This window comes from Stegostoma tigrinum, chromosome 41, assembly GCF_030684315.1.
Source record: "Stegostoma tigrinum isolate sSteTig4 chromosome 41, sSteTig4.hap1, whole genome shotgun sequence".
Taxonomy (NCBI): Eukaryota; Metazoa; Chordata; class Chondrichthyes; order Orectolobiformes; family Stegostomatidae; genus Stegostoma; species Stegostoma tigrinum.
The window spans coordinates 15,171,793-15,188,106 of NC_081394.1; positions in this window are offsets into that span (position 1 = coordinate 15,171,793).

Here is a 16,314-nt window from a genome sequence, read left to right on the forward strand (position 1 = left end):
ACACACTCTCTGTTTGTGTACAGTACTACACTCTCTCTCTGTTTTGGTACAGTACTACACTCACACTCTCTCAGTTTTGGTACAGTACCACACTCTCTCTGTTTGTGTACAGTACTACACTCACTCTCTCTGTTTTGGTACAGTACTACACTCATACACTCTCTGTTTTATGTACAGTACTACACTCACTCTCTCTGTTTTGGTACAGTACTACACTCATACACTCTCTCTGTTTGTGTACAGTACTACACACACTCTCTCTGTTTTGGTACAGTACCACACTCTCTCTGTTTGTGTGCAGTACTACACTCACTCTCTCTGTTTTGGTACAGTACCACACTCTCTCTGTTTGTGTACAGTACTACACTCACACTCTGTTTTGGTACAGTACTACACTCATACACTCTCTCTGTTTGTGTACAGTACTACACTCACTCTCTCTGTTTTGGTACAGTACTACACTCACACTCTCTCTGTTTGTGTACAGTACTACACTCACTCTCTCTGTTTTGGGACAGTACTACACACACTCTCTGTTTTGGTGCAGTACTACACACTCTCTCTGTTTTGGTACAGTACTACACACTCTCTCTGTTTTGGTACAGTACTTACCGCACACTCTCTGTTTTGGTACAGTACTACACACACTCTCTATTTGTGTACAGTACTACACACACTCTCTCTGTTTTGGTACAGTACTACACACTCTCTCTGTTTGTGTACAGTACTACACTCACTCTCTCTGTTTTGGTACAGTACTACACTCACACTCTCTCTGTTTGTGTACAGTACTACACTCACTCTCTCTGTTTTATGCACAGTACTACACTCACTCTCTCTGTTTTGGTACAGTACTACACACTCTCTGTTTGTGTACAGTACTACACTCACTCTCTCTGTTTTGGTACAGTACCACACTCTCTCTGTTTGTGTACAGTACTACACTCACACTCTGTTTTGGTACAGTACTACACACACACTCTGTTTTGGTACAGTACCGCACTCTCTCTGTTTGGGTACAGTACTACACACACAATCTCTGTTTGGGTACAGTACTACACACACTCTCTCTGTTTTGGTACAGTACCACACTCTCTCTGTTTGTGTACAGTACTACACTCACACTCTGTTTTGGTACAGTACTACACTCATACACTCTCTCTGTTTGTGTACAGTACTACACTCACTCTCTCTGTTTTGGTACAGTACTACACTCACACTCTCTCTGTTTTGGTACAGTACTACACACACAATCTCTGTTTGGGTACAGTACTACACATACACTCTCTGTTTGGGTACAGTACTACACTCACACTCTCTCTGTTTTGGTGCAGTACTACACTCACACTCTCTCTGTTTTGGTACAGTACTACACACACTCTCTCTGTTTTGGTACAGTACTACACACACTCTCTGTTTTGGTACAGTACTTACCGCACACTCTCTGTTTTGGTACAGTACTACACACACTCTCTATTTGTGTACAGTACTACACACACTCTCTCTGTTTTGGTACAGTACTACACACTCTCTCTGTTTGTGTACAGTACTACACTCACTCTCTCTGTTTTGGTACAGTACTACACTCACACTCTCTGTTTTATGTACAGTACTACACTCACTCTCTCTGTTTTGGTACAGTACAACACACTCTCTGTTTGTGTACAGTACTACACACTCTCTCTGTTTTGGTACAGTACTACACTCATACACTCTCTGTTTTATGTACAGTACTACACTCACTCTCTCTGTTTTGGTACAGTACTACACTCATACACTCTCTCTGTTTGTGTACAGTACTACACACTCTCTCTGTTTTGGTACAGTACTACACTCACACTCTCTCTGTTTTGGTACAGTACTACACACTCTCTGTTTGTGTACAGTACTACACACACTCTCTCTGTTTTGGTACAGTACCACACTCTCTCTGTTTGTGTACAGTACTACAATCACTCTCTCTGTTTTGGTACAGTACTACACTCATACACTCTCTGTTTTATGTACAGTACTACACTCACTCTCTCTGTTTTGGTACAGTACTACACTCATACACTCTCTCTGTTTGTGTACAGTACTACACACACTCTCTCTGTTTTGGTACAGTACTACACTCATACACTCTCTCTGTTTGTGTACAGTACTACACTCACTCTCTCTGTTTTGGTACAGTACCACACTCTCTCTGTTTGTGTACAGTACTACACTCACACTCTGTTTTGGTACAGTACTACACTCATACACTCTCTCTGTTTGTGTACAGTACTACACTCACTCTCTCTGTTTTGGTACAGTACTGCACACTCTCTCTGTTTGTGTACAGTACTACACTCACTCTCTCTGTTTTGGTACAGTACTACACACACTCTCTGTTTGTGTACAGTACTACACACACTCTCTCTGTTTTGGTACAGTACTACACACTCTCTCTGTTTGTGTACAGTACTACACTCACTCTCTCTGTTTTGGTACAGTACCACACTCTCTCTGTTTGTGTACAGTACTACACTCACACTCTGTTTTGGTACAGTACTACACTCATACACTCTCTCTGTTTGTGTACAGTACTACACTCACTCTCTCTGTTTTGGTACAGTACTGCACACTCTCTCTGTTTGTGTACAGTACTACACTCACTCTCTCTGTTTTGGTACAGTACTACACACACTCTCTGTTTGTGTACAGTACTACACACACTCTCTCTGTTTTGGTACAGTACTACACACTCTCTCTGTTTGTGTACAGTACTACACTCACTCTCTCTGTTTTGGTACAGTACTACACTCACACTCTCTCTATTTGTGTACAGTACTACACTCACTCTCTCTGTTTTGGTACAGTACCACACTCTCTCTGTTTGTGTACAGTACTACACTCACACTCTGTTTTGGTACAGTACTACACACACACTCTGTTTTGGTACAGTACCGCCCTCTCTCTGTTTGGGTACAGTACTACACACACACTCTCTGTTTGGGTACAGTACTACACATACACTCTCTGTTTGGGTACAGTACTACACTCACTCTCTCTGTTTTGGTGCAGTACTACACACTCTCTCTGTTTTGGTACAGTACTACACACACTCTCTCTGTTTTGGGACAGTACTACACACACTCTCTCTGTTTTGCGACAGTACTACACACACTCTCTCTGTTTTGGTACAGTACTACACTCACACTCTCTCAGTTTTGGTACAGTACTACACACTCTCTGTTTGTGTACAGTACTACACACACTCTCTCTGTTTTGGTACAGTACCACACTCTCTCTGTTTGTGTACAGTACTACACTCACTCTCTCTGTTTTGGTACAGTACTACACTCATACACTCTCTGTTTTATGTACAGTACTACACTCACTCTCTCTGTTTTGGTACAGTACTACACTCATACACTCTCTCTGTTTGTGTACAGTACTACACTCACTCTCTCTGTTTTGGTACAGTACTACACTCACACTCTCTCTGTTTGTGTACAGTACTACACTCACTCTCTCTGTTTTGGTACAGTACCACACTCTCTCTGTTTGTGTACAGTACTACACTCACACTCTGTTTTGGTACAGTACTACACACACACTCTGTTTTGGTACAGTACCGCACTCTCTCTGTTTGGGTACAGTACTACACACACAATCTCTGTTTGGGTACAGTACTACACACACTCTCTCTGTTTTGGTACAGTACCACACTCTCTCTGTTTGTGTACAGTACTACACTCACTCTCTCTGTTTTGGTACAGTACTACACTCATACACTCTCTCTGTTTGTGTACAGTACTACACTCACTCTCTCTGTTTTGGTACAGTACTACACACTCTCTGTTTGTGTACAGTACTACACTCTCTCTCTGTTTTGGTACAGTACTACACTCACACTCTCTCAGTTTTGGTACAGTACTACACACTCTCTGTTTGTGTACAGTACTACACACACTCTCTCTGTTTTGGTACAGTACCACACTCTCTCTGTTTGTGTACAGTACTACACTCACTCTCTCTGTTTTGGTACAGTACTACACTCATACACTCTCTGTTTTATGTACAGTACTACACTCACTCTCTCTGTTTTGGTACAGTACTACACTCATACACTCTCTCTGTTTGTGTACAGTACTACACACACTCTCTCTGTTTTGGTACAGTACCACACTCTCTCTGTTTGTGTACAGTACTACACTCACTCTCTCTGTTTTGGTACAGTACCACACTCTCTCTGTTTGTGTACAGTACTACACTCACACTCTGTTTTGGTACAGTACTACACTCATACACTCTCTCTGTTTGTGTACAGTACTACACTCACTCTCTCTGTTTTGGTACAGTACTACACTCACACTCTCTCTGTTTGTGTACAGTACTACACTCACTCTCTCTGTTTTGGGACAGTACTACACACACTCTCTGTTTTGGTGCAGTACTACACACACTCTCTGTTTTGGGACAGTACTACACACACTCTCTGTTTTGGTGCAGTACTACACACTCTCTGTTTTGGTGCAGTACTACACACACTCTCTCTGTTTTGGTACAGTACTACACACTCTCTCTGTTTTGGTACAGTACTTACCGCACACTCTCTGTTTTGGTACAGTACTACACACACTCTCTATTTGTGTACAGTACTACACACACTCTCTCTGTTTTGGTACAGTACTACACACTCTCTCTGTTTGTGTACAGTACTACACTCACTCTCTCTGTTTTGGTACAGTACTACACTCACACTCTCTCTGTTTGTGTACAGTACTACACTCACTCTCTCTGTTTTATGCACAGTACTACACTCACTCTCTCTGTTTTGGTACAGTACTACACACTCTCTGTTTGTGTACAGTACTACACTCTCTCTCTGTTTTGGTACAGTACTACACTCACACTCTCTCAGTTTTGGTACAGTACTACACACTCTCTGTTTGTGTACAGTACTACACACACTCTCTCTGTTTTGGTACAGTACCACACTCTCTCTGTTTGTGTACAGTACTACACTCACTCTCTCTGTTTTGGTACAGTACTACACTCATACACTCTCTGTTTTATGTACAGTACTACACTCACTCTCTCTGTTTTGGTACAGTACTACACTCATACACTCTCTCTGTTTGTGTACAGTACTACACTCACTCTCTCTGTTTTGGTACAGTACTACACTCACACTCTCTCTGTTTGTGTACAGTACTACACTCACTCTCTCTGTTTTGGTACAGTACCACACTCTCTCTGTTTGTGTACAGTACTACACTCACACTCTGTTTTGGTACAGTACTACACACACACTCTGTTTTGGTACAGTACCGCACTCTCTCTGTTTGGGTACAGTACTACACATACACTCTCTGTTTGTGTACAGTACTACACACTCTCTCTGTTTGGGTACAGTACTACACTCACTCTCTCTGTTTTGGTGCAGTACTACACTCACTCTCTCTGTTTTGGTACAGTACTACACACACTCTCTCTGTTTTGGTACAGTACTACACTCACTCTCTCTGTTTTGGTACAGTGCTACACACACTCTCTCTGTTTTGGTACAGTACTACACACTCTCTGTTTGTGTACAGTACTACACACTCTCTCTGTTTTGGTACAGTACTACACTCATACACTCTCTCTGTTTGTGTACAGTACTACACACTCTCTGTTTGTGTACAGTACTACACACTCTCTCTGTTTTGGTACAGTACTACACTCACACTCTCTCTGTTTTGGTACAGTACTACACACTCTCTGTTTGTGTACAGTACTACACTCTCTCTCTGTTTTGGTACAGTACTACACTCACACTCTCTCAGTTTTGGTACAGTACTACACACTCTCTGTTTGTGTACAGTACTACACACACTCTCTCTGTTTTGGTACAGTACCACACTCTCTCTGTTTGTGTACAGTACTACACTCACTCTCTCTCTGTTTTGGTACAGTACTACACTCATACACTCTCTGTTTTATGTACAGTACTACACTCACTCTCTCTGTTTTGGTACAGTACTACACTCATACACTCTCTCTGTTTGTGTACAGTACTACACTCACTCTCTCTGTTTTGGTACAGTACTACACTCACACTCTCTCTGTTTGTGTACAGTACTACACTCACTCTCTCTGTTTTGGTACAGTACCACACTCTCTCTGTTTGTGTACAGTACTACACTCACACTCTGTTTTGGTACAGTACTACACACACACTCTGTTTTGGTACAGTACCGCACTCTCTCTGTTTGGGTACAGTACTACACACACAATCTCTGTTTGGGTACAGTACTACACACACTCTCTCTGTTTTGGTACAGTACCACACTCTCTCTGTTTGTGTACAGTACTACACTCACACTCTGTTTTGGTACAGTACTACACTCATACACTCTCTCTGTTTGTGTACAGTACTACACTCACTCTCTCTGTTTTGGTACAGTACTACACTCACACTCTCTCTGTTTTGGTACAGTACTACACACACAATCTCTGTTTGGGTACAGTACTACACATACACTCTCTGTTTGGGTACAGTACTACACTCACACTCTCTCTGTTTTGGTGCAGTACTACACTCACACTCTCTCTGTTTTGGTACAGTACTACACACACTCTCTCTGTTTTGGTACAGTACTACACACACTCTCTGTTTTGGTACAGTACTTACCGCACACTCTCTGTTTTGGTACAGTACTACACACACTCTCTATTTGTGTACAGTACTACACACACTCTCTCTGTTTTGGTACAGTACTACACACTCTCTCTGTTTGTGTACAGTACTACACTCACTCTCTCTGTTTTGGTACAGTACTACACTCACACTCTCTGTTTTATGTACAGTACTACACTCACTCTCTCTGTTTTGGTACAGTACAACACACTCTCTGTTTGTGTACAGTACTACACACTCTCTCTGTTTTGGTACAGTACTACACTCATACACTCTCTGTTTTATGTACAGTACTACACTCACTCTCTCTGTTTTGGTACAGTACTACACTCATACACTCTCTCTGTTTGTGTACAGTACTACACACTCTCTCTGTTTTGGTACAGTACTACACTCACACTCTCTCTGTTTTGGTACAGTACTACACACTCTCTGTTTGTGTACAGTACTACACACACTCTCTCTGTTTTGGTACAGTACCACACTCTCTCTGTTTGTGTACAGTACTACAATCACTCTCTCTGTTTTGGTACAGTACTACACTCATACACTCTCTGTTTTATGTACAGTACTACACTCACTCTCTCTGTTTTGGTACAGTACTACACTCATACACTCTCTCTGTTTGTGTACAGTACTACACACACTCTCTCTGTTTTGGTACAGTACTACACTCATACACTCTCTCTGTTTGTGTACAGTACTACACTCACTCTCTCTGTTTTGGTACAGTACCACACTCTCTCTGTTTGTGTACAGTACTACACTCACACTCTGTTTTGGTACAGTACTACACTCATACACTCTCTCTGTTTGTGTACAGTACTACACTCACTCTCTCTGTTTTGGTACAGTACTGCACACTCTCTCTGTTTGTGTACAGTACTACACTCACTCTCTCTGTTTTGGTACAGTACTACACACACTCTCTGTTTGTGTACAGTACTACACACACTCTCTCTGTTTTGGTACAGTACTACACACTCTCTCTGTTTGTGTACAGTACTACACTCACTCTCTCTGTTTTGGTACAGTACCACACTCTCTCTGTTTGTGTACAGTACTACACTCACACTCTGTTTTGGTACAGTACTACACTCATACACTCTCTCTGTTTGTGTACAGTACTACACTCACTCTCTCTGTTTTGGTACAGTACTGCACACTCTCTCTGTTTGTGTACAGTACTACACTCACTCTCTCTGTTTTGGTACAGTACTACACACACTCTCTGTTTGTGTACAGTACTACACACACTCTCTCTGTTTTGGTACAGTACTACACACTCTCTCTGTTTGTGTACAGTACTACACTCACTCTCTCTGTTTTGGTACAGTACTACACTCTCACTCTCTCTATTTGTGTACAGTACTACACTCACTCTCTCTGTTTTGGTACAGTACCACACTCTCTCTGTTTGTGTACAGTACTACACTCACACTCTGTTTTGGTACAGTACTACACACACACTCTGTTTTGGTACAGTACCGCCCTCTCTCTGTTTGGGTACAGTACTACACACACACTCTCTGTTTGGGTACAGTACTACACATACACTCTCTGTTTGGGTACAGTACTACACTCACTCTCTCTGTTTTGGTGCAGTACTACACACTCTCTCTGTTTTGGTACAGTACTACACACACTCTCTCTGTTTTGGGACAGTACTACACACACTCTCTCTGTTTTGGTACAGTACTACACACACTCTCTCTGTTTTGGGACAGTACTACACACACTCTCTCTGTTTTGGTACAGTACTACACTCACACTCTCTCAGTTTTGGTACAGTACTACACACTCTCTGTTTGTGTACAGTACTACACACACTCTCTCTGTTTTGGTACAGTACCACACTCTCTCTGTTTGTGTACAGTACTACACTCACTCTCTCTGTTTTGGTACAGTACTACACTCATACACTCTCTGTTTTATGTACAGTACTACACTCACTCTCTCTGTTTTGGTACAGTACTACACTCACACTCTCTCTGTTTGTGTACAGTACTACACTCACTCTCTCTGTTTTGGTACAGTACCACACTCTCTCTGTTTGTGTACAGTACTACACTCACACTCTGTTTTGGTACAGTACTACACACACACTCTGTTTTGGTACAGTACCGCACTCTCTCTGTTTGGGTACAGTACTACACACACAATCTCTGTTTGGGTACAGTACTACACACACTCTCTCTGTTTTGGTACAGTACCACACTCTCTCTGTTTGTGTACAGTACTACACTCACTCTCTCTGTTTTGGTACAGTACTACACTCATACACTCTCTCTGTTTGTGTACAGTACTACACTCACTCTCTCTGTTTTGGTACAGTACTACACTCACACTCTCTCTGTTTTGGTACAGTACTACACACACAATCTCTGTTTGAGTACAGTACTACACATACACTCTCTGTTTGGGTACAGTACTACACTCACACTCTCTCTGTTTTGGTGCAGTACTACACTCACACTCTCTCTGTTTTGGTACAGTACTACACACACTCTCTGTTTTGGTACAGTACTTACCGCACACTCTCTCTGTTTTGGTACAGTACTACACACACTCTCTATTTGTGTACAGTACTACACACACTCTCTCTGTTTTGGTACAGTACTACACACTCTCACTGTTTGTGTACAGTACTACACTCACTCTCTCTGTTTTGGTACAGTACTACACTCACACTCTCTGTTTTATGTCCAGTACTACACTCACTCTCTCTGTTTTGGTACAGTACAACACACTCTCTGTTTGTGTACAGTACTACACACTCTCTCTGTTTTGGTACAGTACTACACTCATACACTCTCTGTTTTATGTACAGTACTACACTCACTCTCTCTGTTTTGGTACAGTACTACACTCATACACTCTCTCTGTTTGTGTACAGTACTACACACTCTCTCTGTTTTGGTACAGTACTACACTCACACTCTCTCTGTTTTGTTACAGTACTACACACTCTCTGTTTGTGTACAGTACTACACACACTCTCTCTGTTTTGGTACAGTACCACACTCTCTCTGTTTGTGTACAGTACTACAATCACTCTCTCTGTTTTGGTACAGTACTACACTCATACACTCTCTGTTTTATGTACAGTACTACACTCACTCTCTCTGTTTTGGTACAGTACTACACTCATACACTCTCTCTGTTTGTGTACAGTACTACACACACTCTCTCTGTTTTGGTACAGTACTGCACTCATACACTCTCTCTGTTTGTGTACAGTACTACACTCACTCTCTCTGTTTTGGTACAGTACCACACTCTCTCTGTTTGTGTACAGTACTACACTCACACTCTGTTTTGGTACAGTACTACACTCATACACTCTCTCTGTTTGTGTACAGTACTACACTCACTCTCTCTGTTTTGATACAGTACTGCACACTCTCTCTGTTTGTGTACAGTACTACACTCACTCTCTCTGTTTTGGTACAGTACTACACACACTCTCTGTTTGTGTACAGTACTACACTCACTCTCTCTGTTTTGGTACAGTACTGCACACTCTCTCTGTTTGTGTACAGTACTACACTCACTCTCTCTGTTTTGGTACAGTACTGCACACTCTCTCTGTTTGTGTACAGTACTACACTCACTCTCTCTGTTTTGGTACAGTTCCACACTCTCTCTGTTTGTGTACAGTACTACACTCACACTCTGTTTTGGTACAGTACTACACTCATACACTCTCTCTGTTTGTGTACAGTACTACACTCACTCTCTCTGTTTTGGTACAGTACTGCACACTCTCTCTGTTTGTGTACAGTACTACACTCACTCTCTCTGTTTTGGTACAGTACTACACACACTCTCTGTTTGTGTACAGTACTACACACACTCTCTCTGTTTTGGTACAGTACTACACACTCTCTCTGTTTGTGTACAGTACTACACTCACTCTCTCTGTTTTGGTACAGTACTACACTCACACTCTCTCTGTTTGTGTACAGTACTACACTCACTCTCTCTGTTTTGGTACAGTACCACACTCTCTCTGTTTGTGTACAGTACTACACTCACACTCTGTTTTGGTACAGTACTACACACACACTCTGTTTTGGTACAGTACCGCCCTCTCTCTGTTTGGGTACAGTACTACACACACACTCTCTGTTTGGGTACAGTACTACACATACACTCTCTGTTTGGGTACAGTACTACACTCACTCTCTCTGTTTTGGTGCAGTACTACACACTCTCTCTGTTTTGGTACAGTACTACACACACTCTCTCTGTTTTGGGACAGTACTACACACACTCTCTCTGTTTTGGTACAGTACTACACACACTCTCTCTGTTTTGGGACAGTACTACACACACTCTCTCTGTTTTGGTACAGTACTACACACACACTCTCTCTGTTTTGGTACAGTACTTACCGCACACTCTCTGTTCTGGTACAGTACTACACACACACTCTCTCTGTTTTGGTACAGTACTTACCAAACTCTCTCTGTTTTGGTACAGTACTACACACTCTCTCTGTTTGTGTACAGTACTACACTCACTCTCTCTGTTTTGGTACAGTACTACACTCACTCTCTCTGTTTTGGTACAGTACTACACACTCTCTCTGTTTGTGTACAGTACTACACTCACTCTCTCTGTTTTGGTACAGTACTACACTCACTCTCTCTGATTTGGTACAGTACTACACTCACACTCTCTGTTTTATGTACAGTACTACACTCACTCTCTCTGTTTTGGTACAGTACTACACACTCTCTGTTTGTGTACAGTACTACACACTCTCTCTGTTTTGGTACAGTACTACACTCACACTCTCTCAGTTTTGGTACAGTACTACACACTCTCTGTTTGTGTACAGTACTACACTCTCTCTCTGTTTTGGTACAGTACTACACTGACACTCTCTCAGTTTTGGTACAGTACTACACACTCTCTGTTTGTGTACAGTACTACACACACTCTCTCTGTTTTGGTACAGTACCACACTCTCTCTGTTTGTGTACAGTACTACACTCACTCTCTCTGTTTTGGTACAGTACTACACTCATACACTCTCTGTTTTATGTACAGTACTACACTCACTCTCTCTGTTTTGGTACAGTACTACACTCATACACTCTCTCTGTTTGTGTACAGTACTACACACTCTCTCTGTTTTGGTACAGTACTACACTCACACTCTCTCTGTTTTGGTACAGTACTACACACTCTCTGTTTGTGTACAGTACTACACTCTCTCTCTGTTTTGGTACAGTACTACACTCACACTCTCTCTGTTTTGGTACAGTACTACACACTCTCTGTTTGTGTACAGTACTACACACACTCTCTCTGTTTTGGTACAGTACCACACTCTCTCTGTTTGTGTACAGTACTACACTCACTCTCTCTGTTTTGGTACAGTACTACACTCATACACTCTCTGTTTTATGTACAGTACTACACTCACTCTCTCTGTTTTGGTACAGTACTACACTCATACACTCTCTCTGTTTGTGTACAGTACTACACTCCCTCTCTCTGTTTTGGTACAGTACTACACTCACACTCTCTCTGTTTTGGTACAGTACTACACTCACTCTCTCTGTTTTGGTACAGTACTACACACTCTCTGTTTGTGTACAGTACTACACTCTCTCTCTGTTTTGGTACAGTACTACACTCACACTCTCTCAGTTTTGGTACAGTACTACACACTCTCTGTTTGTGTACAGTACTACACACACTCTCTCTGTTTTGGTACAGTACCACACTCTCTCTGTTTGTGTACAGTACTACACTCACTCTCTCTGTTTTGGTACAGTACTACACTCACACTCTCTCTGTTTGTGTACAGTACTACACTCACTCTCTCTGTTTTGGTACAGTACCACACTCTCTCTGTTTTGGTACAGTACCACACTCTCTCTGTTTGTGTACAGTACTACACTCACACTCTCTCAGTTTTGGTACAGTCCTACACATTCTCTGTTTGTGTACAGTACTACACTCACTCTCTCTGTTTTGGTACAGTACCACACTCTCTCTGTTTGTGTACAGTACTACACTCACTCTCTCTGTTTTGGTACAGTACCACACTCTCTCTGTTTGTGTACAGTACTACACTCACACTCTCTCTGTTTATGTACAGTACTGCACTCACTCTCTCTGTTTTGGTACAGTACTACACTCACACTCTCTCTGTTTGTGTACAGTACTACACTCACTCTCTCTGTTTTGGTACAGTACCACACTCTCTCTGTTTTGGTACAGTACCACCCTCTCTCTGTTTGTGTACAGTACTACACTCACACTCTCTCTGTTTTGGTACAGTACCACACTCTCTCTGTTTGTGTACAGTACTACACTCACACTCTCTCAGTTTTGGTACAGTACTACACATTCTCTGTTTGTGTACAGTACTACACTCACTCTCTCTGTTTTAGTACAGTACCACACTCTCTCTGTTTGTGTACAGTACTACACTCACTCTCTCTGTTTTGGTACAGTACTACACTCACACTCTCTCTGTTTGTGTACAGTACTACACTCACTCTCTCTGTTTTGGTACAGTACCACACTCTCTCTGTTTTGGTACAGTACCACACTCTCTCTGTTTGTGTACAGTACTACACTCACACTCTCTCTGTTTTGGTACAGTACCACACTCTCTCTGTTTGTGTACAGTACTACACTCACACTCTCTCTGTTTGTGTACAGTACTGCACTCACTCTCTCTGTTTTGGTACAGTACTACACTCACACTCTCTCTGTTTGTGTACAGTACTACACTCACTCTCTCTGTTTTGGTACAGTACCACACTCTCTCTGTTTTGGTACAGTACCACCCTCTCTCTGTTTGTGTACAGTACTACACTCACACTCTCTCTGTTTTGGTACAGTACCACACTCTCTCTGTTTGTGTACAGTACTACACGCACACTCTCTCAGTTTTGGTACAGTACTACACATTCTCTGTTTGTGTACAGTACTACACTCACTCTCTCTGTTTTGGTACAGTACCACACTCTCTCTGTTTGTGTACAGTACTACACTCACTCTCTCTGTTTTGGTACAGTACCACACTCTCGCTGTTTGTGTACAGTACTACACTCACACTCTCTCTGTTTGTGTACAGTACTGCACTCACTCTCTCTGTTTTGGTACAGTACTACACTCACACTCTCTCTGTTTGTGTACAGTACTACACTCACTCTCTCTGTTTTGGTACAGTACCACACTCTCTCTGTTTTGGTACAGTACCACCCTCTCTCTGTTTTGGTACAGTACCACCCTCTCTCTGTTTGTGTACAGTACTACACTCACACTCTCTCTGTTTTGGTACAGTACCACACTCTCTCTGTTTGTGTACAGTACTACACTCACACTCTCTCAGTTTTGGTACAGTACTACACATTCTCTGTTTGTGTACAGTACTACACTCACTCTCTCTGTTTTGGTACAGTACTACACTCACTCTCTCTGTTTTGGTACAGTACCACACTCTCTCTGTTTGTGTACAGTACTACACTCACACTCTCTCTGTTTGTGTACAGTACTGCACTCACTCTCTCTGTTTTGGTACAGTACTACACTCACACTCTCTCTGTTTGTGTACAGTACTACACTCACTCTCTCTGTTTTGGTACAGTACCACCCTCTCTCTGTTTTGGTACAGTACCACCCTCTCTCTGTTTGTGTACAGTACTACACTCACACTCTCTCTGTTTTGGTACAGTACCACACTCTCTCTGTTTGTGTACAGTACTACACTCACACTCTCTCAGTTTTGGTACAGTACTACACATTCTCTGTTTGTGTACAATACTACACTCACTCTCTCTGTTTTCGTACAGTACCACACTCTCTCTGTTTGTGTACAGTACTACACTCACTCTCTCTGTTTTGGTACAGTACCACACTCTCTCTGTTTGTGTACAGTACTACACTCACACTCTCTCAGTTTTGGTACAGTACTACACATTCTCTGTTTGTGTACAGTACTACACTCACTCTCTCTGTTTTGGTACAGTACCACACTCTCTCTGTTTGTGTACAGTACTACACTCACTCTCTCTGTTTTGGTACAGTACCACACTCTCTCTGTTTGTGTACAGTACTACACTCACACTCTCTCAGTTTTGGTACAGTACTACACATTCTCTGTTTGTGTACAGTACTACACTCACTCTCTCTGTTTTGGTACAGTACCACACTCTCTCTGTTTGTGTACAGTACTACACTCACTCTCTCTGTTTTGGTACAGTACCACACTCTCTCTGTTTGTGCACAGTACTACACTCACACTCTCTCTGTTTGTGTACAGTACTGCACTCACTCTCTCTGTTTTGGTACAGTACTACACTCACACTCTCTCTGTTTGTGTACAGTACTACACTCACTCTCTCTGTTTTGGTACAGTACCACACTCTCTCTGTTTTGGTACAGTACCACCCTCTCTCTGTTTGTGTACAGTACTACACTCACACTCTCTCTGTTTTGGTACAGTACCACACTCTCTCTGTTTGTGTACAGTACTACACTCACACTCTCTCAGTTTTGGTACAGTACTACACATTCTCTGTTTGTGTACAGTACTACACTCACTCTCTCTGTTTTGGTACAGTACCACACTCTCTCTGTTTGTGTACAGTACTACACTCACTCTCTCTGTTTTGGTACAGTACCACACTCTCTCTGTTTGTGTACAGTACTACACTCACTCTCTCTGTTTTGGTACAGTACTACTCACACTCTCTCTGTTTGTGTACAGTACTACACTCACTCTCTCTGTTTTGGTACAGTACTACACTCTCTCTGTTTTGGTACAGTACTACACTCTCTCTGTTTTGGTACAGTACTACACACTCTCTGTTTGTGTACAGTACTACACTCACTCTCTCTGTTTTGGTACAGTACTACACTCTCTCTGTTTTGGTACAGTACTACACTCTCTCTGTTTTGGTACAGTACTACACTCTCTCTGTTTTGGTACAGTACTACACTCACACTCTCTCTGTTTGTGTACAGTACTGCACTCACTCTCTCTGTTTTGGTGCAGTACTACACTCTCACTCTCTCTGTTTGTGTACAGTACTGCACTCACTCTCTCTGTTTTGGTACAGTACTACACTCTCTCTGTTTGTGTACAGTACTACACTCACTCTCTCTGTTTTGGTACAGTACCACACTCTCTCTGTTTGTGTACAGTACTACACTCACTCTCTCTGTTTTGGTACAGTACTACTCACACTCTCTCTGTTTGTGTACAGTACTACACTCACTCTCTCTGTTTTGGTACAGTACTACACTCTCTCTGTTTTGGTACAGTACTACACACTCTCTGTTTGTGTACAGTACTACACTCACTCTCTCTGTTTTGGTACAGTACTACACTCTCTCTGTTTTGGTACAGTACTACACTCTCTCTGTTTTGGTACAGTACTACACATTCTCTGTTTGTGTACAGTACTACACACTCTCAGTTTTGGCACAGTACTGCACTCACTCTCTCTGTTTTGGTGCAGTACTACACTCACACTCTCTCTGTTTGTGTACAGTACTGCACTCACTCTCTCTGTTTTGGTGCAGTACTACACTCTCACTCTCTCTGTTTGTGTACAGTACTGCACTCACTCTCTCTGTTTGTGTACAGTACTACACTCTCACTCTCTCTGTTTGTGTACAGTACTACACAC